The sequence below is a fragment of the Hyla sarda genome, chromosome 4, assembly GCF_029499605.1.
Source record: "Hyla sarda isolate aHylSar1 chromosome 4, aHylSar1.hap1, whole genome shotgun sequence".
Classification (NCBI taxonomy): domain Eukaryota; kingdom Metazoa; phylum Chordata; class Amphibia; order Anura; family Hylidae; genus Hyla; species Hyla sarda.
In genome coordinates, this window is record NC_079192.1 from 59,607,082 (window position 1) to 59,634,293 (window position 27,212).

Consider the following 27,212-nt stretch of genomic DNA (forward strand, 5'->3'; position numbering starts at 1 on the left):
AAAATAACAATAAATAAGAAGTAAATAAATAAATAAAACTGATTAGGACTAGTTTAACCTCTTAAGGACCAATGACGTTGTGGAACGTCATGGCACCCTGGGCTTTAAGGACCAATGACGTTCCACAACGTCATGGCATTTTCCGGTCTCTGCCGCTCGCCGGGCAGAGATCGGAACTGGATGCCTGCTGAAATCCTTCAGCAGGCATCCAGGGCAAACGCCGAGGGGGGCCATGTAGGCCCCCCATGTCGGCGATCGCCGCAAATCGCAAGGGAAATCGCCCTTGCGATCTGCGGCGATACCGGGCTGATCGGGTCTCTGGGACCCGACCGCCCGGTAATTTCGCATGATCCCGGCTGTCACAGACAGCGAGGACCATGCTGAAGTATCGGAGCGAGGTGGCAAGCCTGCCACCTCCTCCGATCCCCTGCGATCTGTCGGTTAGTTAACCGACCAATCGCAGGAGGGGGGGCGGTTACTTCCTCCCGTCCTGCCCGGCCCCTTGAAGTCCGGAGAGGACGGGAGGAAGACCGGAGGACGCGGCGGGGGACGGGGGAGTGCTGGGGACCGGCCCCGGTACTTACCTCGTCCCTGAAGACCCGTATCCAGACGATGAAGATGGCGGCGGCGGCGACAGGTGAGTAGATCTTCAGCCGCGGTCGGGCCCTTTACAGCAATGCACGTCGCCGTAAAGCGACATGCATTGCTGTAAAGGGACCCTGTAAACTACAACTCCCAGCATGCCCAGACAGCCCTTGGCGTCTGGGCATGCTGGGAGTTGTAGTTTTGCAACATCTGGAGGTCCACAGTTTGGAGACCACTGTGCCCTTCCAGATGTTGCAAAACTACACATCCTCAGCATGCCCTTACTGTCCAGGCATGCTGGGAGTTGTAGTTCTGTAACATCTGGCCCTTCAGATGTTGCAGAACTACAACTCCCAGCATGCCTGGACAGTTTTGGCATACTGCGAGTTGTAGTTTTGCAACATCTGGAAGGGCACAGATTGGGAACCACTGTATTAGTGGTCTGCAAACTGTAGTCCTCCAGATGTTGCAAAACTACAACTCCAAGCATGCTGGGAGTTGTAGTTCGGCAACATCTAGCTCTAAAGATGTTGCCGAACTACTACTCCCAGCATGCCTGAGAATGCTGGGAGTTGTGGTTTTGCAACAACAGGAGGCACACTGGTTGGGAAACATTGTCTGTTTCCTAACTCAGTGTTTCCCAACCCGTGTGCCTCCAGCTGTTGCAAAACTATAACTACCAGCATGCACTGATGGACTGTGCATGCTGGGAGTTGTAGTTTTGCAACAGCTGGAGGTCCCCCCCCCCCCCCCACTGTGAATGTACAGGGTACATTCACATGGGCAGGGGGCTTACAGTGAGTATCAGGCTGCAAGTTTGCGATGCAGCAAATTTTGCGCGGCAGCTCAAACTCGCTGTAATCCCCCGCCCATGTGACTGTACCCTAAAAACACTACACTACCACAAAATAAAATAAAAAGTAAAAAACACTACATATACACATACCCCCTACACAGCCCCCCTCCCCAATAAAAATGAAAAACGTCTGGTACGCCACTGTTTCCAAAATGGAGCCTCCAGCTGTTGCAAAACAACAACTCCCAGTATTGCCGGACAGCCGTTGACTGTCCAGGCATGCTGGGAGTTTTGCAACAGCTGGAGGCACCCTGTTTGGGAATCACTGGCGTAGAATACCCCAATGTCCACCCCTATGCAAGTCCCTAATTTAGGCCTCAAATGCGCATGGCGCTCTCACTTTGGAGCCCTGTCGTATTTCAAGGCAACAGTTTAGGGTCACATATGGGGTATCGCCGTACTCGGGAGAAATTTCTTAACAAATTTTGGGGGGCTTTTTCTCCTTTCACCCCTCATGAAAAGGTGAAGTTGGGGTCTACACCAGCATGTTAGTGTAAAAAAAAAAATTTTTTACACTAACATGCTGGTGTTGCCCCATACTTTTCATTTTGACAAGAGGTAAAAGGGAAAAACACCCCCCAAAATTTGTAATGCAATTTCTCCCGACTACGGAGATACCCCATATGTGGGCGCAAAGTGCTCTTGGGGCGCACAACAAGGCCCAGAAGGGAGAGTGCACATGTACATTTCAGGCGATTTGCACAGGGCTGGCAGATTGTTACAGCGGTTTTGACAAACGCAAAAAAAAAAAAACCTCACATGTGACCCCATTTCGGAAACTACACCCCTCACGGAATGTAATGAGGGGTGCAGTGAGAATTTACACCCCACTGGTGTCTGACAGATCTTTGGAACAGTGGGCTGCGCAAATTAAAAATTTTGTACAGCCCACTGTTCCAAAGATCTGACAGACACCAGTGGGGGGTAAATGCTCACTGTACCCCTTGTTACGTTCCTCAAGGGGTTTAGTTTCCAAAATGGTATGCCATGTGGGGGTTATTTTGCTGTCCTGGCACCATAGGGGCTTCCTAAATGCGACATGCCCCCCGAGCAAAATTTGCTCTCAAAAAGCCAAATATGACTCCCTCTCTTATGAGCATTGTAGTTCGCCCGTAGTGCACTTCAGGTCAATTTATGGGGTACCTTCATACTCAGAAGAGATGGGGTTACAAATTTTGGGGGGTATTTTCTGCTATTAACCCTTGCAAAAATGTGAAATTTGGGGGGGAAACACACATTTTAGTGAAATTTTTTTTTTTTTTTTTTACGTATGCAAAAGGCGTGAAACCCCTGTGGGGTATTAAGGCTCACTTTATTTCTTGTTACGTTCCTCAAGGGGTCTAGTTTCCAAAATGGTATGCCATGTGGGTATTTTTTGCTGTCCTGGCACCATAGGGGCTTCCTAAATGCGACATGCCCCCGAGCAAAATTTGCTCTCAAAAAGCCAAATATGACTCCTTCTCTTCTGAGCATTGTAGTTCGTCCGTAGTACACTTCAGGTCAACTTATGGGGTACCCCCATACTCAGAAGAGATGGGGTTACAAATTTTGGGGGGTATTTTCTGCTATTAACCCTTGCATACATGTGAAATTTGGGTGGAAACACACATTTTAGTGACATTTTTAAAACATTTTTTTACATATGCAAAAGTCGTGAAACACCTGTGGGGTATTAAGGCTCACTTTATTCCTTGTTACGTTCCTCAAGGGGTCTAGTTTCCAAAATGGTATGCCATGTGGGTATTTGTTCCTGTTCTGGCACCATAGGGGCTTCCTAAATGCAACATGCCCCCCAAAAACCATTTCAGAAAAACGTACTCTCCAAAATCCCCTCGTCGCTCCTTCGCTTCTGAGCCCTCTACTGTGCCCGCCGAACACTTTACATAGACATATGAGGTATGTGCTTACTCGAGAGAAATTGGGCTACAAATATAAGTATACATTTTCTCCTTTTACCCCTTGTAAAAATTCAAAAATTGGGTCTACAAGAACATGCAAGTGTAAAAAATGAAGATTGTGAATTTTCTCCTTCACTTTGCTGCTTTTCCTGTGAAACACCTAAAGGGTTAAAACGCTGACTGAATGTCATTTTGAATACTTTGGGGGGTGCAGTTTTTATAATTGGGTCATTTATGGGGTATTTCTAATATGAAGACCCTTCAAATCCACTTCAAACCTGAACTGGTCCCTGAAAAATTGTGATTTTGGAAATTTTGTGAAAAATTGGAAAATTGCTGCTGAACTTTGAAGCCCTCTGGTGTCTTCCAAAAGTAAAAAATCGTAAATTTTATGATGCAAATATAAAGTGGACATATTGTATATGTGAATAAAAAAAATAATTATTTGGAATATCCATTTTCCTTACAAGCAGAGAGCTTCAAAGTTAGAAAAATGCAAAATTTTCAATTTTTTCATCAAATTTTGGAATTTTTCACTAAGAAACGATGCAAGTATCGACAAAATTTTACCAATAACATAAAGTAGAATATGTCACGAAAAAACAATCTTGGAATCAGAATGATAGGTAAAAGCGTCTTAGAGTTATTAATGCTTAAAGTGACAGTGGTCAGATGTTCAAAAAACGCTCTGGTCCTAAGGTGTAAAATGGCCTGGTCCTTAAGGGGTTAAAAAGTATAAAAAATTTAGAAACGGTCGATAAAATAATTTAAAAAATAGCGGAATAGTTACAGAGTTGAAGGGGTACTCCACAGCTCAGAGTTTGGAACAAACTGTTCCGAAAACTGGAGACGGCATCAGGAGCTCTTGACGTCATGGCCCCGCCTCCTCATGACGTTACACCCTGCCCCCTCAAATGAAGTCTATGGGAGGGGGTGTATCCCTTTAAAAATAAAAAATTAATGGTTGATAAAATTCTTTAGAAAAAAAAACATCAACCCGCCCCACAAAAACTTCCCTTAAAAAATAAGTTTTCGTAAAAAAAAACTACAATTCAGAATAAAGAAAATAACTTTTTTTTAAAAAGCACCAAAATTTTATAAATAAACCCCAAAAAAATCTACAATAGATACACACATAGCATTAATGTGAGAGGCATAAATTATTTTATAAAATAATACAACCCCTCCCCCCTTTCAAAATTAAAAGGCATACATTCCCGTTGTATGATTAACTGTTGAATATAATATAACATTTTTAGATAAAATATTTATTAAAACAAAATATCAAAAATATACATTATATTTTAATTAAAAAAACACCTAGATCCCAATGTGTTCCAACTTTTTTTGTTCCTTTTTGTTATGCGGTTTCATAATGCCTGAGACAAGTAGTTCTGGCCCGAGAATGTTATATATATTAGCGTCTCTAGCATGTATCAGGAACATGTTATCATACCTGTGTCTTTTTACAGGTGACTGATGCCCGGTGAGAAGGTGAACGTGACATATGCCCTCGTCAGCTGCAAGAAAGGAACTTGGAGACAGGTAATTAATATTTATATTAATTACTGATAACGATCAGGCTAGATATCAAATCTAGACTTGCAGAGATGTCATAGTCTCTCCCTTATACATGAAGATATATGTGTTGTTAATAAGTATATCGTCTATAGACAGCTTCTTATATAACACAGCCATATCTCAGGAACAGAGATTAGGAACATGTATGATCCTTATTCTCTAATTTTTTATTTGTAGGAATCCCCTTTTTCAATATTTAATAGAATAGACTGAACTGACTGCAGTGTTTACAATTTCACTTTAAACTGCTGGGTGACTGAACGCAAATTTAAGACTTAACTGTACTAAGTAAAGAAAAATCTATATTTTTTTTTGCTTCAAATATATAATTATAGCCAAAGACATTAGCCATAATAAGTCATAGCCTTTTAACCTAATTCTGAAGGGCATAATACACTGCACTTTAATACTAATGCAGTATGTTATATGAGTGATCTAAAGATCGCTATTAAAAGTCCCCTTTATAAAACACTTAAAGGCTAGGTTCACACTAAGGAATTTCCAGCCGGAATAATTATTGCCGGAGGTTCCACGGGTGCATTGCCCTCCCCATAGATGGCAATGTATTCTGTATGGATCCTAGCTAAAAAATAAGTTAAAAATAGATACTGTCATACTACTGCAGTCTATTAATATATGAGCTATCAAAAGATGGCTGCTTTATGTACCTTAATGGGAATAGTTCAAAACTAAAAGAAGAAAAACAAGGCTAATAAAATATAAAAAAAAAACTATAGCTCCGCCTTAACAAAAACATCCCTTTAAAAAAATTGTATCAAATATAAAATGAAATTAAAAAATAAATATATGAAAAATCCCCAAAAAACTTTATAACCCCATAAAACATACCCTAACGATAACAACAACCATACACTTTCTGTCAGCATAATGCTGAGAGGCAGAATACACTGCACTACAATAGTGGTGCAGTGTTTCATAGAAACTATCAGATCAGGAATGACAGGTCATTCTCGTATGGGAAAAACAAAAATAGAAAGGTAGAAATGCTATGAAAAACATAAATAAGTAAATAATAAATAAAACTGATTTGGACTAGTTTAAAAAGTACAAAAAATTAAGAAACGGTCGATAAAATAATAAAAACATTATCGGAATAGTTAGAGAGTTAAATGGGTACTCCATAGCTCAGCGTTTGAAGAAACTCTTCCGAACGCTGGAGCCGGCGTCAGGAGCTGTTGACATGAAAGCACCGCTCCCTTATGACATCATGCCCTGCTTCCTCACTGCAAGTCTATGGGAGGGGGTGTGACGGCTCTACCCCTTTAAAAATAAAAATAAATGGTTGATAAATTATTTTATAACGACTTTTTCGTTTCAAAAATACAATTCAGAATAAAGAAAAGAAAATATTTAAAAAATCCAATTTTTTTTTCAATAAACCCCCTAAAAATCTACAGTAGCTACACACATAGCATAAAAAATATAAAATAAAAATATATATAAAAATGTCCAAAAAACTACATAACCCCAAAGAAAATACCCTAATGATAACCATAACCATACACTGTCTGTCAGCATAATGCTGAGGCATAATACACTGCACTACAATAGTGGTGTAGTGTTTCAAAGAAAAGATCAGATCAAGAGTGAAAGGTCGTTCTCGTATGGGAAAAATAAAAATAGAAACCCTGAAATGCTAGGAAAAAAATAACAATTAGTAAGAAGTAAATAAATAAATAAAATTTATTAGGACTAGTTTCAAAAGTATGAAAAATTAAGAAACAGTCGATAAAATAATAAAAAATTAGTGGAATAGTTACAGAGTTGAAGGGGTACTCCACAGCTGAGCTTGGAACAAACTGTTCCGAACACTGGAGCCGGCGTCAGGAGCTCTCCTCATGACGTCACACCATGCCCCCTCAATGCAAGTCTATGGGAAGGGGTGTACCCCTTTAAAATAAAAAAAATGGTTAATACAATTATTTTTAAAAAAGACATCAACCCATCCACACAAAAACATCCCTTTAAAAATAATTTTTTGAAAAAAATACTACAATTCAGAATAATGAAAAGAAAATATTTAAAAAATCCCCAAAATGTTATAAATAACCCCACAAAAAATCTGCAATAGATACAAACACAGCATAAATGTCAGAGGCATACATTATTTTATAAAATAATACAACCCCTTCCCCCTTTCAAAATTAAAAGGTATGCATTCCCGTTGTATGATTAACTTTTGAATATAATATAACATTTTTAGATAAAATATTTATTAAAACAAAATATCAAAAATATATATCATATTTTAATTTAAAAAAACACCTAGATCCCAATGTGTTCCAACTTTTTTTTTGTTCCTTTTTTTATGTGGTTTCATAATGCCTGAGATAAGTAGTTCTGGCCCTAGAATTTTATATATATTTGCCTCTGTAGCATGTATCAGGAACATGTTATCATACCTGTGTCTTTTTACAGGTGACTGATGCCCGGTAAGAAGGTGAACGTGACATATGCCCTCATCAGCTGCAAGAAATGATCTACGAGACAGGTAATTAATATTTATATTAATTACTGATAACAATCAGGCTAGATATAAAATTTAGACCTGCAGAGATGTCATAGTCTCTCCCTTATACATGAAGATATATGTGTTGTTAATAAGTATATCATCTATAGACATCTTTTTTTATAACACAACCATGTTTTAGGTACAGAGATTAGGAACATTTATGATGCATATTCTCTAATTTTTTATTTAAAGTAATCCCCTTTTTCGATATTTAATAGAATAGACTGAACTGACTGCAGTGTTTACAAGTTTACTTTAGACTCTGGGCTGACTGACCGCAAATTTAAGACTTAACTGTACTAAGCAAAGAAAAATCAATATATATTTTTTTGCTTCAAATATATAATTATAGCCAAAGACTTTAGCCATAATAATTCATAGCCTTTGAACATAATGCTGAACGGCATAATACACTGCACTTTAATACTAAAGCAGTATATTAAATGAGTGATTTAAAGATCGCTGTTAAAAGTCCCCTTTATAAAACACTTAAAGGCTAGGTTCACACTGAGTAATCTCCAGCCAAAATATTTATTGCCGGAGGTACCACGGTTGCATTGCCCTCCCCATAGATGGCAATGTATTCTGCATGGATCCTAGCTAAAAAAATAAGTTAAAAATAAACATTTTTTTAAATAATTAACCCCAACCCCATCCCCTACAAAAATGTATATATAAAAAAAGAAAAAAAAATTAAAAATAACCCAAAAAACATAAAAGGTAACCCAACCCTCCCCTCACATTAGCCATAATTAACCCCTTAATGACCAAGCCCATTTTCACCTTAAGGACCAGGCCAATTTTATATTAGCGTTTTCGTTTTTTCAGCCTCGCCTTCTAAAATCCATAACTCTTTTATATTTCCATCTACAGACCCATATAAGTGCTTGTTTTTTGCGTGACCAATTGTACTTTGTAATGAAACCTCCCATTTTACCATAAAATGTACAGAGAACCCCCAAAAAAAATTTGGGTGAGGAAATTTAAATGAAAACCAAAATTTTTCACATTTTGACAATTGACATGTGCTCTTTATTCTGCGGGTCAATACGATTAAAATGATATCCATGGCTAGATACTTTAAAATTTTTGCACTGCTTAAAAAAAAAATCGAAAACTTTTTGTACAAAATCAGTAATGTAAAATCACTCTATTTGACCACCTATAACTTTTTCATTTTTCCGTATATAGGGCGGTATGAGGACTCATTTTTTGCGCCGTCATCTGTACTTTTTTTAGATACTTCATTTGCATATGTAAAACTTTTAGATAATTTTTTATTAATTTTTTTAAAATAAAATGTGTCAAAAAAGCTATCTTTAGCAGTCCTTTGATTGCTAATACTGTGTAGTGCTATGCATGGGACATAGCACTGCTCAGTATTATCGGTGATTTTCTGCTCTGGTCTGCTCGATCGCAGACCAGAGCAGAAGACCCCGGGAGACGGCCGGAGCCAGGTAAGGGGACCTCCGGCTGTCATGATGGATGATCAGATCCCCGTGGCAGCGCTGCGGGCGATCCGATCATCCAATCAAAGTACCGCAATGCCGCAGATGCAGTGATCTGTATTGATCACAGCATCTGAGGGATTAATGGCGGACATCTGCGCGATCACGGATGTCACCCATTACGGGCGGGTCCCCGGCTGCTACTAGCAGCCGGAACCTGCTGTGTATGACGTGAGCACCTTTCCGATGCTCGCGGTCATACACAGGACGTAAATGTATGTCCTGGTGCGGGAAGTCCCGCAAAACCAGGACGTACATTTACGTCCGTGGTCGTTAAGGGGTTAGACATTGGCTGTAAACATAATGCTGACAGCCATAATACACTGCACTGTAATACTAGTGCAATGTATTATATGGGTGATCAGTAGATCGCTGGAGAAAGCCCTCTCATAGGAGATAAGAACAAAAAAAAACAAGTTAAAAAACTAATTAAACAGAACACCCTTAAAAAAAACATATTAAAAAAAGAAAAAAGTTTTATAAAACCCAAAATAAAACCCCTGACAATACCGTAACCATACATTGTCTTTTAGAATAATACCGAGAGGCATAAGAAAGACACTGTCATACTACTGCAGTCTATTAATATATGAGCTATCGAAAGATGGCTGCTTTAAGTCCCGTAATGGGAATAGTTAAAAACTAATAATAAGAAAAACAAGGCTAATAAAATATTTAAAAAATATAAAATAAAACTCAGCCTTAACAAAAACATCCCTTTAAATACTTTTTTTGTATCAAATCTAAAATAAAAAAAATTAAAAAAATATATAAAAATGCCCAAAAATCTTTATAACCCCATAAAAAATATCCTAACGTCCTAACGATAACAACAACCATACACTGTCTGTCAGCATAATGCTGAGAGGCAGAATACACTGCACTACAATAGAGGTGCAGTGTTTCATAGAAACGATCAGATTAGGAGTGATAGATCGTTCTTGTATGGGAAAAACAAAAATAGAAAGGCAGAAATGCTATGAAAAATATAAATGAATAAGAAGTAGATAAATAAATAAAACTGATTTGGACTAGTTTAAAAAGTACAAAAAATTAAGAAACGGTCGATAAAATAATAAAAAATTATCGGAATAGTTATAGAGTTAAAGGGGTACTTCACAGCTCAGCATTTGGAAGAAACTGTTCCGAATGCTGGAACAGGCGTCAGGAGCTGTTGACATCATAGCCCCGCCCCCTCATGACATCACGCCCTGCCCCCTCAATGCAAGTCTATGGGAGGGGGTGTGACGGCTGTACCCCTTTAAAAGAAATGGTTGATAAAATTATTTAAAAAAAACATCAACCCACCCCCACAAAAACATCCCTTTAAAAATACATTTTTGTGTCAAAAATACAATTCAAAATAAAGAAAAGGAAATATTTTTTTTTAAAAATCCCCAAAGTTTTAAATACAAACACCCAAAAAAATCTACAATTGGTACACACATAGCATAAATGTGAGAGGTATAAATTATTTAATAAAATAATACAACCCCTCCTTTCAAAATTAAAAGGCATACATTCCCATTGTATGATTAACTGTTGAATATAATATAACATTTTTAGATAAAATATTTATTAAAACACAATATCAAAATTATACATTATATTTTAATATAAAAAAACACCTAGATTAGAGATGAGCGAATCGAAGTTGACGAACCCGAATTCGTTACGAATTTCATGAAAAATCGGTTAATTAAATTCCATTTTACAGCGTTCCAGGCTATTGGAGACCTAAGATGGCTGATCCACATGTGAGTACATGGGGCAGGGGATTATGGGAGGGCGGGAAACAGCGGCGGGAATGAAGGTAGGGGGGCTGACCCTGAATCACATGTGAGATGCAGCCTATCAGTATTCACTGACCCATGTGATGTCACAGCCCCTATATAATCGACGGCCATCTTGCCTCTCTTCATTTCATCTATGCACTCAGATAGAGAGGACGGGACTGTGTGTGAGTGTGAATAGCTCATACCACAGCATTACACTGCAACTGCTAGTCACATCAGCTAAGGGAGAGACAGGAGTGCAGAGTGCTTTGCTGTTACACTGAGAAGAATCATTGATAGCTAAACCTCCTATTCATGTTATTGAGCATTGCAGCAGAGAGGGGCAGATAGCTGTCAGCTGCCTCATACAGATCTCCAAGCTGCCTGAACTTTCTGAAGCATCTTATCTCCTAATTTTTCAGCCCAATTGAGTTTTTTCTTTTTTTTTTTGCTCCACAAATCTTCTGCTGCTCAGAATTGTCCGACAGAGTGCAATTTATGGTTTAATCCCTGGATTTTTTTTTTGTGGTGCTGTTGGGTCCTGCTGCTGTTCAGAAATACATGATTGTTCAGTGGACTGTAGTGCATTTGTACCATTTAGTACCTGTTAAGCTGTCAAGGTGCTCCATACCGTCAAAGTCCAAACAATAGCCTTCATCGGCTGGTGTTTTACAAAAATACAGAGTTTTTTTCAGCGTATAGTTTGGCATATTACTTCCCTCATCAGTGCATACCGCATAGGTACATCCAAGATTTGTACCATTTAGTACCTGTTAATCTGTCAAGGGCCGACATACTGTTTAAGGACAGCCGTAAGTAATGTCCTGCTGCTGTTCTAGACAAATACTGTTTAAAGAGTAGTGTAGCGTATTGTAATACCCTCATAAACGCACTAAGTATGTCAGGCAGAGAAGTGCCAGGACGTGCACAGAGGAGTGGCAGAGGCCTAAATACTTCAGGCAGAGTTGGCAGCAGATTTGGGGCGAGTGGCAGCAGGAGTCGCAGCGAGAGGCCTGAGCTCCCGTTATCAGCCAGCCGTCGTGTCTCCACCAGCAACCCATCTTGTGTTGTTTTTTTTTTGGGGGGGGGGGGGGGGATTATGAAGCCCTGCTGTGTACTCGTGCATCAGCCAACTCCAGGCTGTGTCATTCAGGCAATATATGGGTTACTGATGCCGCTGTGGGGCCTGGGTCTGGGAATTTCAAATTTTCCCATAAGTAGCACCCGCTATCCAAAATCTTAAAAAAAAAATTGTAAAATTGTTGTGTTTTTTTTGGGGGGGGGGGGGGATTGTGAAGCCCTGGTGTGTACTCGTGCATCAGCCAACTCCAGGCTATGTCATTCAGGCAATATATGGTTTACTGAAGCCGCTGTGGGGCCTGGGTCTGGGAATTTCAAATTTTCTCATAGGTAGCACCCGCTATCCAAAATCTTCGATTTAAATTTCTTAATTCATCTTTTAATCTTAGGAATTGTGGAGAGGCCTGTCACGATGCCGGCTGGCAGGAGGTGGATCCTCTGTGCCAGAGAGGGATTGGCGTGGACCGTGCTAGTGGACCGGTTCTAAGTTACTACTGGTGTTCACCAGAGCCCGCCGCAAAGCGGGATGGTCTTGCTGCGGCGGTAGTAACCAGGTCGTATCCACTAGCAACGGCTCAACCTCTCTGACTGCTGAAGATAGGCGCGGTACAAGGGAGTAGACAAAAGCAAGGTCGGACGTAGCAGAAGTTCGGGGCAGGCAGCAAGGATCGTAGTCAGGGGCAACGGCAGGAGGTCTGGAACACAGGCTAGGAACACACAAGGGAACGCTTTCACTAGGCACAAGGGCAACAAGATCCGGCGAGGGAGTGCAGGGGAAGTGAGGTATACATAGGGAGTGCACAGGTGAAGACACTAATTGGAACCACTGCGCCAATCAGTGGCGCAGTGGCCCTTTAAATCGCAGAGACCCGGCGCGCGCGTGCCCTAGGGAGCGGGGCCGCGCGCGCCGGGACAGGACCGAGGGAGAGCGAGTCAGGTACGGAAGCCGGGATGCGCATCGCGAGCGGGCGCCACCCGCATCGCGAATCGCATCCCGGCTGGAGGCGGTATCGCAGCGCACCCGGTCAGTGGATCTGACCGGGGCGCTGCCGTAGCGAGGATGTTGCGAGCGCTCCGGGGAGGAGCGGGGACCCGGAGCGCTCGGCGTAACAGTACCCCCCCCCTTGGGTCTCCCCCTCTTCTTAGAGCCTGAGAACCTGAGGACCAGACTTTTATCTAGGATATTGTCCTCAGGTTCCCAGGATCTCTCTTCACGACCACAGCCCTCCCAGTCCACTAAAAAAAAAGTTTTTCCTCTGACCTTTTTGGAGGCCAGTATCTCCTTTACGGTGAAGATGTCTGAAGAACCGGAGACAGGAGTAGGAGAAATAAGTTTAGGAGAGAAACGGTTGATGATGAGTGGTTTAAGAAGAGAGACATGAAAGGCATTAGGGATACGAAGAGAAGGAGGAAGAAGAAGTTTGTAAGAGACAGGATTAATTTGGCACAAGATTTTGAAAGGACCAAGATAGCGTGGTCCCAATTTGTAGCTGGGAACACGGAAGCGGACATATTTAGCGGAGAGCCATACCTTGTCTCCGGGAGAAAAAATGGGGGGAGCTCTTCTTTTCTTATCAGCAAACTTCTTCATGCGTGATGAAGCCTGTAAGAGAGAATTTTGGGTCTCTTTCCATATGGTGGAAAGATCACGAGTTATTTCATCCACAGCGGGCAAACCAGAGGGCAAGGGAGTAGGGAGGGGGGGAAGAGGATGACGGCCGTACACCACGAAAAATGGGGATTTGGAAGAAGATTCAGAGACTCTGAAGTTGTACGAGAATTCGGCCCATGGAAGAAGATCTGCCCAGTCATCCTGGCGGGAGGAAACAAAATGCCGTAAATAATCACCCAGGACCTGGTTAATTCTTTCTACTTGCCCATTGGATTGAGGATGATAAGCAGAAGAAAAGTTTAATTTAATCTTGAGTTGTTTACAGAGAGCCCTCCAGAATTTTGACACGAATTGGACGCCTCTATCCGAGACGATCTGCGTGGGCAACCCGTGAAGACGAAAAATGTGTACAAAAAATTGTTTTGCCAACTGAGGCGCTGAAGGAAGACCAGGAAGAGAAATAAAATGTGCCATCTTGGAAAATCGATCAACGACCACCCAAACAACAGTGTTGCCACGGGATGGGGGTAAGTCTGTAATAAAGTCCATACCAATCAGAGACCAAGGCTGTTCGGGGACAGGCAGAGGATGAAGAAGACCAGCAGGCTTCTGGCGAGAAGTCTTATCCCGGGCACAGACAGTGCAGGCCCGCACAAAATCAACAACATCCGTTTCCAGAGTTGGCCACCAATAGAAACGAGAGATAAGTTGCAAGGATTTCTTGATGCCCGCATGGCCTGCGAGATGGGAGGAGTGACCCCATTTGAGGATTCCGAGGCGTTGGCGTGGAGAGACGAAGGTCTTCCCTGGAGGAGTTTGCCTGATGGAGGCTGGAGAAGTGGAGATCAGGCAGTCAGGAGGAATGATGTGTTGCGGAGAGAGCTCTACTTCCGAGGCATCCGAGGAACGAGAGAGAGCATCGGCCCTAATGTTCTTATCGGCAGGGCGAAAGTGAATTTCAAAATTAAACCGGGCAAAGAACAGAGACCACCTGGCCTGGCGAGGGTTCAGCCGTTGGGCAGACTGGAGATAGGAGAGATTCTTGTGATCGGTGTAAATAATAACTGGAAATTTTGATCCCTCCAGCAGATGCCTCCATTCCTCAAGTGCTAATTTAATGGCCAGTAGCTCTCGATCCCCGATGGAGTAGTTCCTCTCCGCCGGAGAGAAGGTCCTAGAAAAAAAACCACAAGTAACAGCATGCCCAGAAGAATTTTTTTGTAGAAGAACCGCTCCAGCTCCTACTGAGGAGGCATCAACCTCCAATAGGAAGGGTTTAGATGGGTCAGGTCTGGAGAGCACGGGAGCAGAAGAAAAGGCAGACTTGAGCCGTTTAAAGGCGTCTTCCGCTTGAGGAGGCCATGACTTAGGATTGGCATTCTTCTTGGTTAAAGCCACGATAGGAGCCACAATGGTGGAAAAATGTGGAATAAATTGTCTGTAATAATTGGCGAACCCCAAAAAACGTTGGATAGCACGGAGTCCGGAGGGGCGTGGCCAATCTAAGACGGCAGAGAGTTTGTCTGGGTCCATTTGTAGTCCCTGGCCAGAGACCAAGTATCCTAGGAAAGGAAGAGATTGACATTCAAACAGAAATTTCTCCATTTTGGCATAAAGTTGATTGTCTCGAAGTCTCTGAAGAACCATGCGGACATGCTGGCGGTGTTCTTCTAGGTTGGCAGAAAAAATCAGAATATCGTCCAGATACACAACAACACAGGAATATAAGAGATCACGAAAAATTTCATTAACAAAGTCTTGGAAGACGGCAGGGGCGTTGCACAGGCCAAAGGGCATGACCAGATACTCAAAGTGTCCATCTCTAGTGTTAAATGCCGTTTTCCATTCGTCCCCCTCCCTGATGCGGATGAGATTATAAGCACCTCTTAAGTCCAGTTTGGTAAAGATGTGGGCACCTTGGAGGCGATCAAAGAGTTCAGAGATAAGAGGTAGAGGGTAGCGGTTCTTTACCGTGATTTTATTAAGTCCGCGGTAGTCAATGCAAGGACGTAGGGAGCCATCTTTTTTGGACACAAAGAAAAATCCAGCTCCGGCAGGAGAGGAGGATTTGCGGATAAACCCCTTTTTTAAATTTTCCTGGATGTACTCGGACATAGCAAGAGTCTCTGGGGCGGACAGAGGATAAATTCTGCCCCGGGGTGGAGTAGTGCCCGGGAGGAGGTCAATAGGACAGTCATAAGGCCTGTGAGGAGGTAGAGTCTCAGCTTGTTTCTTGCAAAATACGTCAGCATAGTCCATATAGGCCTTAGGGAGACCGGTTACAGGGGAAACCACAGGGTCACGGCAGGGAGTACTGGGAACTGGTTTAAGGCAGTCCTTGAAACAAGAGGTACCCCAGCTCTTGATCTCCCCTGTGGACCAATCCAGGGTTGGGGAATGGCGTTGAAGCCACGGTAGTCCAAGGAGAATTTCGGAAGTGCAATTGGGGAGGACCAAAAACTCAATTTTTTCATGATGAGGTCCGATGCACATTAGGAGGGGCTCCGTGCGGTAACGTATGGTACAGTCCAATCTTTCATTGTTAACACAATTGATGTAGAGGGGTCTGGCGAGACTGGTTACCGGGATGTTGAACCTGTTGATGAGGGAGGCCAAAATAAAGTTTCCTGCAGATCCGGAATCCAAGAAGGCCATAGTAGAGAAGGAGAAGGTAGATGCAGATATCCGCACAGGCACAGTAAGACGTGGAGAAGCAGAGTTGACATCAAGGACTGTCTCACCTTTGTGCGGAGTCAGCGTGCGTCTTTCCAGGCGGGGAGGACGGATAGGACAATCCTTCAGGAAGTGTTCGGTACCGGCACAGTACAGGCAGAGATTCTCCATGCGGCGTTGTGTCCTCTCTTGAGGTGTCAGGCGAGACCGGTCAACTTGCATAGCCTCCACGGCGGGAGGCACAGGAACGGATTGCAGAGGACCAGAGGAGAGAGGAGCCGGGGAGAAAAAACGCCTCGTGCGAACAAAGTCCATATCCTGGCGGAGCTCCTGACGCCTTTCGGAAAAACGCATGTCAATGTGAGTGGCAAGATGAATGAGTTCATGTAGATTAGCAGGAATTTCTCGTGCGGCCAGAACATCTTTAATGTTGCTGGATAGGCCTTTTTTAAAGGTCGCGCAGAGGGCCTCATTATTCCAGGATAGTTCAGAAGCAAGAGTACGGAATTGTATGGCGTACTCGCCGACGGAAGAATTACCCTGGACCAGGTTCAGCAGGGCAGTCTCAGCAGAAGAGGCTCGGGCAGGTTCCTCAAAGACACTACGAATTTCCGAGAAGAAGGAGTGTACAGAGGCAGTGACGGGGTCATTGCGGTCCCAGAGCGGTGTGGCCCATGACAGAGCTTTTCCAGACAGAAGGCTGACTACGAAAGCCACCTTAGACCTTTCAGTAGGAAACTGGTCCGACATCATCTCCAAGTGCAGGGAACATTGTGAAAGAAAGCCACGGCACAACTTAGAGTCCCCATCAAATTTATCCGGCAAGGATAGTCGTAGGCCTGAAGCGGCCACTCGCTGCGGAGGAGGTGCAGGAGCTGGCGGAGGAGATGATTGCTGAAGCTGTGGTAGTAGCTGCTGTAGCATCACGGTCAGTTGAGACAGCTGGTGGCCTTGTTGCGCTATCTGTTGTGACTGCTGGGCGACCACCGTGGTGAGGTCGGCGACAACTGGCAGAGGTACTTCAGCGGGATCCATGGCCGGATCTACTGTCACGATGCCGGCTGGCAGGAGGTGGATCCTCTGTGCCAGAGAGGGATTGGCGTGGACCGTGCTAGTGGACCGGTTCTAAGTTACTACTGGTGTTCACCAGAGCCCGCCGCAAAGCGGGATGGTCTTGCTGCGGCGGTAGTAACCAGGTCGTATCCACTAGCAACGGCTCAACCTCTCTGACTGCTGAAGATAGGCGCGGTACAAGGGAGTAGACAAAAGCAAGGTCGGACGTAGCAGAAGGTCGGGGCAGGCAGCAAGGATCGTAGTCAGGGGCAACGGCAGGAGGTCTGGAACACAGGCTAGGAACACACAAGGGAACGCTTTCACTAGGCACAAGGGCAACAAGATCCGGCGAGGGAGTGCAGGGGAAGTGAGGTATACATAGGGAGTGCACAGGTGAAGACACTAATTGGAACCACTGCGCCAATCAGTGGCGCAGTGGCCCTTTAAATCGCAGAGACCCGGAGCGCGCGCGCCCTAGGGAGCGGGGCCGCGCGTGCCGGGACAGGACCGAGGGAGAGCGAGTCAGGTACGGAAGCCGGGATGCGCATCGCGAGCGGGCGCCACCCGCATCGCAAATCGCATCCCGGCTGGAGGCGGTATCGCAGCGCACCCGGTCAGTGGATCTGACCGGGGCGCTGCCGTAGCGAGGATGTTGCGAGCGCTCAGGGGAGGAGCGGGGACCCGGAGCGCTCGGCGTAACAAGGCCTAGTGCCTACTCATGCTGCTGGCTACTCCGGGCTGTGCCATTCATCCACTATATGGTCTTCTCATGCTGCCAACACCTCCATGCTGTGTCATTCAGCCACTAAATGGTGTCCTCATGCTGCCAACACCTCCACGCTGTGCCATTCAGCCACTATATGGTGTCCTCATGCTGCCAACACCTCCACGCTGTGTCAATCAGCCACTAAATGGTCTCCTCATGCTGCAAACACCTCCACGCTGTCATTCAGTCACTATATGGTCTCCTGACACTGATGCCATCCCCAGGCTCTGTCATTGTGCTTCTGTGGGGCAGTGATTCTAAAAGCGATGCCGGTAATCTGCATGTTATTCTGAATAACAGTATTATTTCACTAACCCAGCACACTCCATATGCGTTTTAGAACACAGCAAAGTGTTCTATACCCCTACAGAGGCTGTATGTAGGCTAGAAATAGCCTTTTTTAATATAGATTTGCTGTGAAAAAATTTGGATCGAAACAAACTTTTTGGGAAAATTCGGCGAATCGGCTGAATCGAATTTTTGAAAAGTTCGCTAATCTCTAACCTAAATCCCAATGTGTTCCAACTTTTTTTTTTAGTTGCTTTTTGTTATGCAGTTTCATAATGCCTGAGATAAGTAGTTCTGGCCCTAGAATGTTATATGTATTAGCGTCTGTAGCATGTATCAGGAACATGTTATTATACCTGGGTCTTTTTACAGGTGACTGATGCCCGGTGAGAAGGTGAACGTGACATAAGCCCTCGTCAGCTGCAAGAAAGAATTTACGAGACAGGTAATTAATATTTATATTAATTACTGATAACAATCAGGCTAGATATAAAATCTAGGCCTGCAGAGATGTCATAGTCTCTCCCTTATACATGAAGATATATGTATTGTTAATAAGAATATCGTCTATAGACAGCTTCTTATATAACACAGCTATATGTCAGGTACAAAGATTAGGAACATTTATGATCCTTATTCTCTAATTTTTATTTGTAGGAATCCCCTTTTTCGATATTTAATAGAATAGACTGAACTGTCTGCAGTGTTTACAAGTTTACTTTAGACTGTGGGCTGACTGACCGCAAATTTAAGACTTAACTGTACTAAGTAAAGATAAATCAATATGTTTTTTTTTTGGCTTCAAATATATAATTATAGCCAAAAGACTTTAGCCATAATAATTCATAGCCTTTTAACATAATGCCGATGGGTATAATACACTGCACTTTAATATTAATGCAGTATATTATGTGAACGATCTAAAGATAAAAGTCCGCTTTTGTATATATTCCTCCCCCTTTCTCTAATCAAGTGTTGTCCGCTTTAGTGGCCTTTTTGATGAATAGGGACAGACATGAGCTATATATTTGTGGGGGATTTCAACTGTATATTGGATAGCTCCCTAGATAGACTGTCACAGAGGGAATTGGGCAAAAAGTGGTCATCCCCTTTGGGGAAATTTATTGAGGAAGCTGGGTGGAGGGACGCATGAAGGGAATTGTATGGTGATAAGAAAATGCTCTCGTGTATAAGTAGCTCATATGATGCGGCTTCTCGCATCGATATGGTGCTATGCAATGATAAGGCCCTGGGGTATGTAGAAGGTCTAAAATATGAATCCAGAGGGATTTCAGATCATTGTAGTATGAATCTAAGAATATGTGGGAAAAAGGGGAGAAGTATAACTAGAATGCTCAAGATCAACCCTCATTGGCTAAGGATCCTGGATGATTGGGAAAAGTTAAAAGGGGAAATAGACAAATTTTGGGCAGTCAACAAGTGCACGGCAGAGGTGGGCATAGTATGGGATGCCTTGAAAGCATTTATCAGAGGTTTGCTATATAGGGAGATCTGTAGGAAGAAGAGGGGGTTTAGTTTAAAAGAAAAAGAGATGGAAAAAGAAATCGCTAGGGCAGAGGTCAAGCTGTGCAGGGATGCCTCTGTTGACAATTTAGAAAAGTTAGAAAAAAAAAAACCAGGATCTTAAAGTATATTTAGAAGAAAAAGCCCTAAATCAGATTTTTTTTCAAAATCAAAAATTATATTATGAAGGAGGGCGTCCAAACAAATTCCTGAGTCAACTCGTAAGGAATCAGCAAAGGGGGAACTTTATAAAATCTATTAAGGATAAAGATGGCCTTCTCAGGTCCACTGCAGTAGAAGTGGAAGCGAGTTTTGTTTGTTTCTTCTCAGAACTTTGAGACAGAAGTGCAACACTCCAAGGAGGATATTGAAGAATTAAAAAAAAAAATTTAAAAAAAATTACCGAGTCTGGGGGCAGCCCAGGGGATGGAGTTGGATACTAAAATTCAGCTCCATGAGCTGGAGCAGGCCTTGAGATCTTTTTCTGGGAACACAGCTCCAGGGATGGATGGGCTCCCGTTTGAGATATATCGTAAACTGGGTACCGTATATGCCGGCGTATAAGACAACTTGGCGTATAAGACGACCCCCAACTTTTACAGTTAAAATATACAATTTGGGATATACTCGCCATATAAGACTACCCCTCCTACCGTGATGTACGGTACCTTGTAGTTCCCCCCACATTAGGTAGGCATCATGTTCCCCCACATTAGGTAGGCAGTATAGTTCCCCCCTCATTAGGTAGGCAGTATAGTTCCCCCCACATTAGGTAGGCAGTATAATTCCCCCCACATTAAGTTGCCAGTTCCCCCACATTAGGTTGCCAGTGTTTGAAGTATTGGAAAATAATTTGAAATTTAATAAGAAGGATACAATTGGTGCACAGGCAAACTGGGTGTGGAGGAAAGTTAAAAGTGTTTTTAACATTACAGGAAGTGTGAAATTTACTCTACTGTGGGAAAATAATAATTTTAATGAAATAAGTAAAATTGAGCATTATGGTTTATGGTTAAGAAAGAGGATAGTATATGTTGAGCAAATGTTCAGTGAAGAAAAATTTAAAAAATTTGAAAATCTGCAGAGGGAGTTTGGGTTAAAAGATAAATATAAATTTGGTTTCCTCCAACTAGAACATGCTGTAAAGTATACTAAGGATACAAGGGCTCTTAGTATCCAGAACCATCCCTTGATTGAATTGGTGGATGGGGGTAGGAAATTGGGGCTGTCTGCAGTATATAAAATTCTTCGATTAGGGAAACTAGAGGGGATGAAAGTTAAAAGTAAAGTGGGCAAAAGAAGGAGTGCTGTCGGATGAGATCACTTGGAAGGGAATGACTGTGAGTGTGGTCCAGATGTCGGAAAATGAAAAATTTCAAACCTCTCAGTTTATGCTATTGCATAGACTATATTATACCCCTAAAGATCTATGCAAATGGAAAATTCGTGCCCATGCGGACTGCCCAAAATGTGGAAGGACCGAAGCGAATCTGCTTCATATGCTGTGGGAGTGCCCGTATATAAACGATTTTTGGTTTGAAATTAAAGAACAGATTAAAAGAAAAATAGTTTAGTTAGTTTGGAGTGGAAACCAGGAGTTTTCCTGTTTGGTCTAATCCCTAACCTACCTGTGGTCAAAAAGAAGTTGATCTTGAATGCATTGAGTACAGGGAGGTTGATTATAATAAGGAAATGGATTTCTAACAAAAACCGAGTAGTCTAAAATGGAAACAAGAGTTGCAAAGGGTTAAAGGTTTTGAAAAGGTTAAAAGCAAAAAGTCCAAAAAAATTTTGATATATGGAAGAAAAAGTGGGGTCTATGGGACACTGATAATTAGGATGATTCCGGAATTTTTTTCCTGCCATTGTGGGTGGAGGGTGGGGTGGGTTATAATAGGACCAAATAAATGCATATGTATTTGTAACTTGTTGTATTGTATTTGTAAGAACTTGTATTTTTTTTTCTGTAAGCGTTGAAAAAAAATAATGTTAATATAAAAAAAAGATAAAAGTCCCCTTTATAAAACACTTAAAGGCTATGTTCACACTGAGGAATTTCCAGCCGGAATAATTATTGCCAGAGGTTCCATGGGTGCATTGCCCTCCCCATAGTTGGCAATGTATTCTGCATGAATCCTATCTAAATAATAAGTTAAAAATAAACAATTTATAAAATAATTAACCCCAACCCCTACAAAAATGTATATATAAAAAAATATTTTTTTTTTAAATAACCCAAAAAATATAAAAAGTAACCCAACCGTCCCCTCACATTAGCCATAATGAAACATTGGCTGTCAACATAATGCTGACAGCCATAATACACTGCACTATAATACTAGTGCAATGTATTATATGGGCGATCAGTAGATCGCTGGTGAAAGCCCTCTCATGGGATAAAAAACAAGAACAAAAAAAAAAAACACTGTTCCTGATGACTGCCATTTCATAATTACATTCCGAACAGAGGATATTGACATCTGAAAACGTTTTGCTATCTTTTTATAGCCTTCTCCAGTTTTGTGAGCGTCAACTATTTTCATTTTCAGATTTCTAGACAATTGCTTAGAAGAACCCATGGTGCTGATTGTTGGGGCAAGGTCAGATGAGTCTGGGTATTTAAAACCTTTGAGATTGACATCACCTGGTCTTCCCAGATGATGATTGAGAACAATCCATGACACTGGCAGGTCTCAGCTTTGCAAAGGGGAGAGTGCATGCTATAAATTCTTCAGGGTGCCCAAAATTTTGCAGACACCATTTTTTTTGTTTTCTGTTATTTTGAAAGTTTAAATGATGGAAATTAAATGTACCTTTTTTCGACATATTATAAGAATGTCTAATCTGTAATTTGATGCCTTTTGGAGATTTTTCCATCTTTCTTTGGCCTTTTTATGCCCATTAATAATTTTTTTTACCTGGGGTGCCCAAACTTTTGATCCCCACATTAGGTGCAGTACAGTTCCCCCACAGACATACAGCCTTCAGCCATATACAGTGTATGGCTGGAGGCTGTATGCCTGTTTACTGCCCCAGTGTTCCGACAACCACTCCTATGGTCCGGGGTCACGATCTACTGCTATGGCCTATGGGCCATAGCAGTAGGTCTCGGGACCGGAGAGGAGCGGTGGTTGGAACACTGAAGATGACTTGCCGCTGGTGACTTACCATCCTCGCTGCTCTGCTGTGCCCTTCTATGGGCGCACGCCTTGCGTGCGCTACCTCTTGGCGGCACCTGCATTTTTAAAGTTAACGCGGAGCCGCAAAGAGTTAACCGGGGCATCAAGGATGTCCTGAATGTGACGGGGGCCCCCTGCGGGCAAGGGCCCGGAGCAGGTGCTCTGTGAGAGCCAATGATGATCCGGCTCTGCCCCTGGCCTGGATAATTTTACCCACCCAGTGGTAACAGTAAATGTGAAGAAGTCTTTGCACGCTGTATATTTTTTTTCTATACTCATTTATAACTTGGGAGTTTTATCCTTACCTCCCTTACTGTGATCTACCTAATAACCTGGATGCAAGTCATAATGTTGTTTAGTAATTTAAGGGCTATTCTGTCCCATTAAAAAAATGGGCCTCCATTCCAACTCATACCAACCTCTCACAATGCAAAAAATCGACAAAATATTATTAAATAATTATGTATTTTTATTTCTTTTAACCACCCCTTAACCCTACCAGGATCAAGGGCATACAGGTACGCCCTTAAGTCCTGGCACTTAAGGACCAAGAGCGTACCTGTACGCCCCTGGCGTTTCTGTTCACTGCCGGTAATCCGGCGGTGAACAGAATGGGATGCCTGCTGAAATTATTCAGACCGGTGATCATTCAGACCATCGATATGTGGGGAATACGTGTGACCCAATGACACGTGTGACCCGATGACCCGGAATCAGAGGGTGATTGGTTGTGTACGACACACCACCAATCACCCTCTGTTGCTGGTGGGAGATGGCGATCACATCACTGCATAGGGGATAGGGGATAAGATGTGTAAGCACCAGAGTACCCCTTTAAGTACCCCCCTAATAGGTCCCCAAGGGTCCGTTGAACATTTTCCAGCGTGACCCGGGCCCTATTAGGGCGCCGCGTTTTGCCCCCTATTTTTTTAGGCTGCAGCCTTTTTTTTTAATCACACACCATTATACAGTTTGCACCAAAACACACACGCTTCCGGACCCCAGAACATCCTTCCACTCAGGGTGTTAACGGGAAAATCATGGGGGACCTTTTGCACCCACTGCTGGATAAGATTTACCACCTTTACGTGGATATAACTTTTATACCAGTATCCCTCTGTTTAAATCCCTCGCCGCCAGATCCACGTCCGTCCGCTTGTGGGTCCGTTTGGAAGAACCAGAGAGGGCTCCCTCTAAATTTTGTTAAGATACCTATGCCCAAGGGTGAGTCCCGTGCCCTTACCCATGAAAACCTGTTGCTGGTCAGGTATAAGGATAAGAGGGATGTTCTTATGCTGACCAAAATTCATGGTAACGGCAGCTCACCTGTCCCTGTGCGAGGCACCAAAACAACGGTCCTCAAGCCTGATTGTATTCTGGACTACAATCAGTATATAGGGGGAGTTGATCTCTCTGATCAAGTCCTCAAGCCATATAACGCCATGCGTAAAACACGGGTATGGTACAAAACAGTTGCGGTCTACTTGGTGCAGGTTGCCATGTACAACTCTTTTGTATTGTCCCAGTACGCTGGCAACACAGGGACATTCATTCAGTTCCAGGAGGAAGTCCTAAAGGCCCTGATCTTTAACGACCGGGAAAGAGCAGGCCGGAGTTCCCAAAGAACTGTAAATATAGGTGCAAGGATCGTCCCAGGCCAGCACTTTCCAGGTGAGGTCCCTCACACTGGAAAGAAGGGACGATTCCAGAAAAAATGCAGAGCGTGTTGCAAGAGGGGGATATGGAAGGACACCACCACTCTGATCATCGGGCCTCTGCATTAAAGGTTGCTTCCGGAAGTACCACACTTCCATGAAGTACTACATTTTTTGTCCTTTTCCCTTTTCATTTAATTTTTCCATAATTTGTCCCCAATTTACCAAGTCCAGAGTACATTCCAGATTTTAACCCTATAAACCCTAGAATTGCCCAAAAAACCCTTTCATAAAAAAAAAAACTGATAAGAACTCTTGGAGTATTTTTTCCAAGAATAGGTCATGGGTCCCTATCATCAGAGAGCGCTCTCTCTCCACCTGAGCAGGGTGCATATTTGAGGCAGCAGGTTAGGGACGGCCACACACATCACATTCCCAGAATGATCATTCAGAGCATAGGGTTTGGGGAGGACATATTTTTTTGCTTTTGGTTTTTGGCATATCAGTAGTAAAATAGCAATTTTCATTTTCCCCATAGTACACTTTATTCATTTCTGGAAAGTAAATTTAGGGAACACCTGTTTCCAATTGTCCAGTTCCCCCCTATACACCTTCCCTAGGGGGTGCACTGTCTGTAATAGGCTCACATATGGATGTTCCTTTTATTTTCCTCTGAATGAGCTACTGATAGGTTTGAAGAAACATAATCCTCAAATGCCAACAGAGTTCCTTCTCATGAACCCCATCATATTTCCAGGTGACAATTCAGGGTCACATGTTAGTTGTTCTCAGAAAGATGAAGCAGAGCATAGGTTGAAAATTGCCCTTAAATGCCCTTCCTTGTCAATAGTAGGTTTCCCCCCCCCCCCTACTTACCTGATGTAGGTATGCATATATTATTTACTTACCTGATACAGCTATGTATATATTGTCATCACAATATATTCTTTATTCTATATTATATATTGTGCTCCGGACTTCCCTAACATCTTGGCCTTAAATGTGTCCGATGTACCGAATTTATTTGGGTGTCATATTGACCCCCTTACTTTTCATCATTTTACTAATTGATATAGATTGGTGCCGTATAGATTTTCACAATTCCTCCATTTCCTAGTTATCCAGCTAGTTGTGCTTTCTTTATTTTATATATTACAACCAATGTATTTTCAAAATGAGTTGTCAACTATCTATGACCTATATATGCTCTGGTTCCTGAATCGGATCTTTTTGGAATAATGTGGTCTCTTTCAGGGGATCGGATACATTGGGACTTAGCCTAAAATACCTTAGTGAGAATCTCTTCCCATACCTATCTCGGTCAGCGCATCCAGTCTCCTGTCTCGCGCGATCTGTTATGATCGCGGCGAATAACGACGCTCCGGGCAATGGGCAGGGCCCGAGAGCGCGTCAGGATGACCGATACCGGATATGAGGACAGACGCTGCCTTGCTTCCGGCAGAGTGCGCGCCAGGCAGAAACAAGCCGGCATCTCTGCCAATTCAGAGTGTAGCGCTCCCGGACAGAAACAGGAATGAATAAGCGGTAAACGTAAGTGTTACATGACACATTCCTTTCCAGGTACGGACTCTCCATAGGTACTCACTGATAGGGATCCTATGTTTTATTTTTCAGGAACAGGATGAGTAACCTGAGTGAGTACGGAGAGCTATGTGGCCATTCTTTATTTTGCAGGATTGAACTTGGATTCAGAATTGATTTTTGGTATGTGTCACTTTTTTTCAGGTACCGACCAGAATCCTGTATTTGCTGATTTCATCATTTAAGCCCAGGAGATGGCATATGGGTGTTTGGGATACATGTATAATTAAGTGTATTCATTAATTACTTCTATATCTTGCCATGGGGCTATAGATAATCCCCTAAAAATCCCCTGAGGACGGCGCCGTAAAGACAGTGGCGCTAGAAACGCGTTGGGCTTTATTCTTTTGTGCTAAAAGGGGTACTCTTTTTCTCCTTGACACATCAGGAGATTTATTAACAGTGATTCTACTCTTTATAAATCAGTGTCGCATTGGAGACACTGTATTGTCTGATTCATAATACATCACTATTGAGTGATTTTATGACCTTTCCTTTATCTGGCATTAATAAATGTTAAGTTTTATTGAGCACTTCCCTAACTATAATCTATTCTCACATAGTTACTTATTTTTTGGAAACCACACCCCTCAAGGAACGCAACAAAGGGTACAGTGAGCCTTAATACCCCACAGGTGATTGACGAACTTTTGTTAAATTGGAACGTGAAAATGAAAAATTTGTAGTCTCTCAGTGCATTCTGGAAGTTGTAGTTTTGCAACAGCTGGAGGCATGCAGGTTGGGAAACTTCCAGTTAGGAAACACACTCTAACCAGTTCCCAACCAGTGTGCCTACAGCAGTTGAAAAACTACAACTCCCAGCATGTACTGACAGCCAAAGGGCATTCTAGGAGTTATAGTTATGCAACAACTGGAGAAGAACAGTTTGGAGACCACTGTGTAGTGGTCCAAAAACTGTGGACCTCCAGATGTTGCAAAACTACTACTCCAAGCATGCCCAGACTTTCCAGACATGATGGGAGTTGTAGTTCAGCAACATCTGTCTGGGCATGCTGGGAATTGTAGTTTTGCAACATCTGGAGG

At 42.7% G+C, this 27,212-nt stretch overlaps 1 long non-coding RNA gene across 1 annotated transcript; it reads left to right on the forward strand.

Moving 5' to 3' along the window:
- The first annotated feature begins 7,361 nt into the window (after positions 1-7,361).
- LOC130367995 (uncharacterized) lies at positions 7,362-26,694 on the forward strand. Its single transcript, XR_008892253.1, has 5 exons — positions 7,362-7,432; positions 10,679-10,718; positions 18,581-18,653; positions 26,202-26,221; positions 26,313-26,694. It is a non-coding gene; the product is annotated as an uncharacterized LOC130367995 (long non-coding RNA).
- The last annotated feature ends 518 nt before the right edge of the window (positions 26,695-27,212 follow it).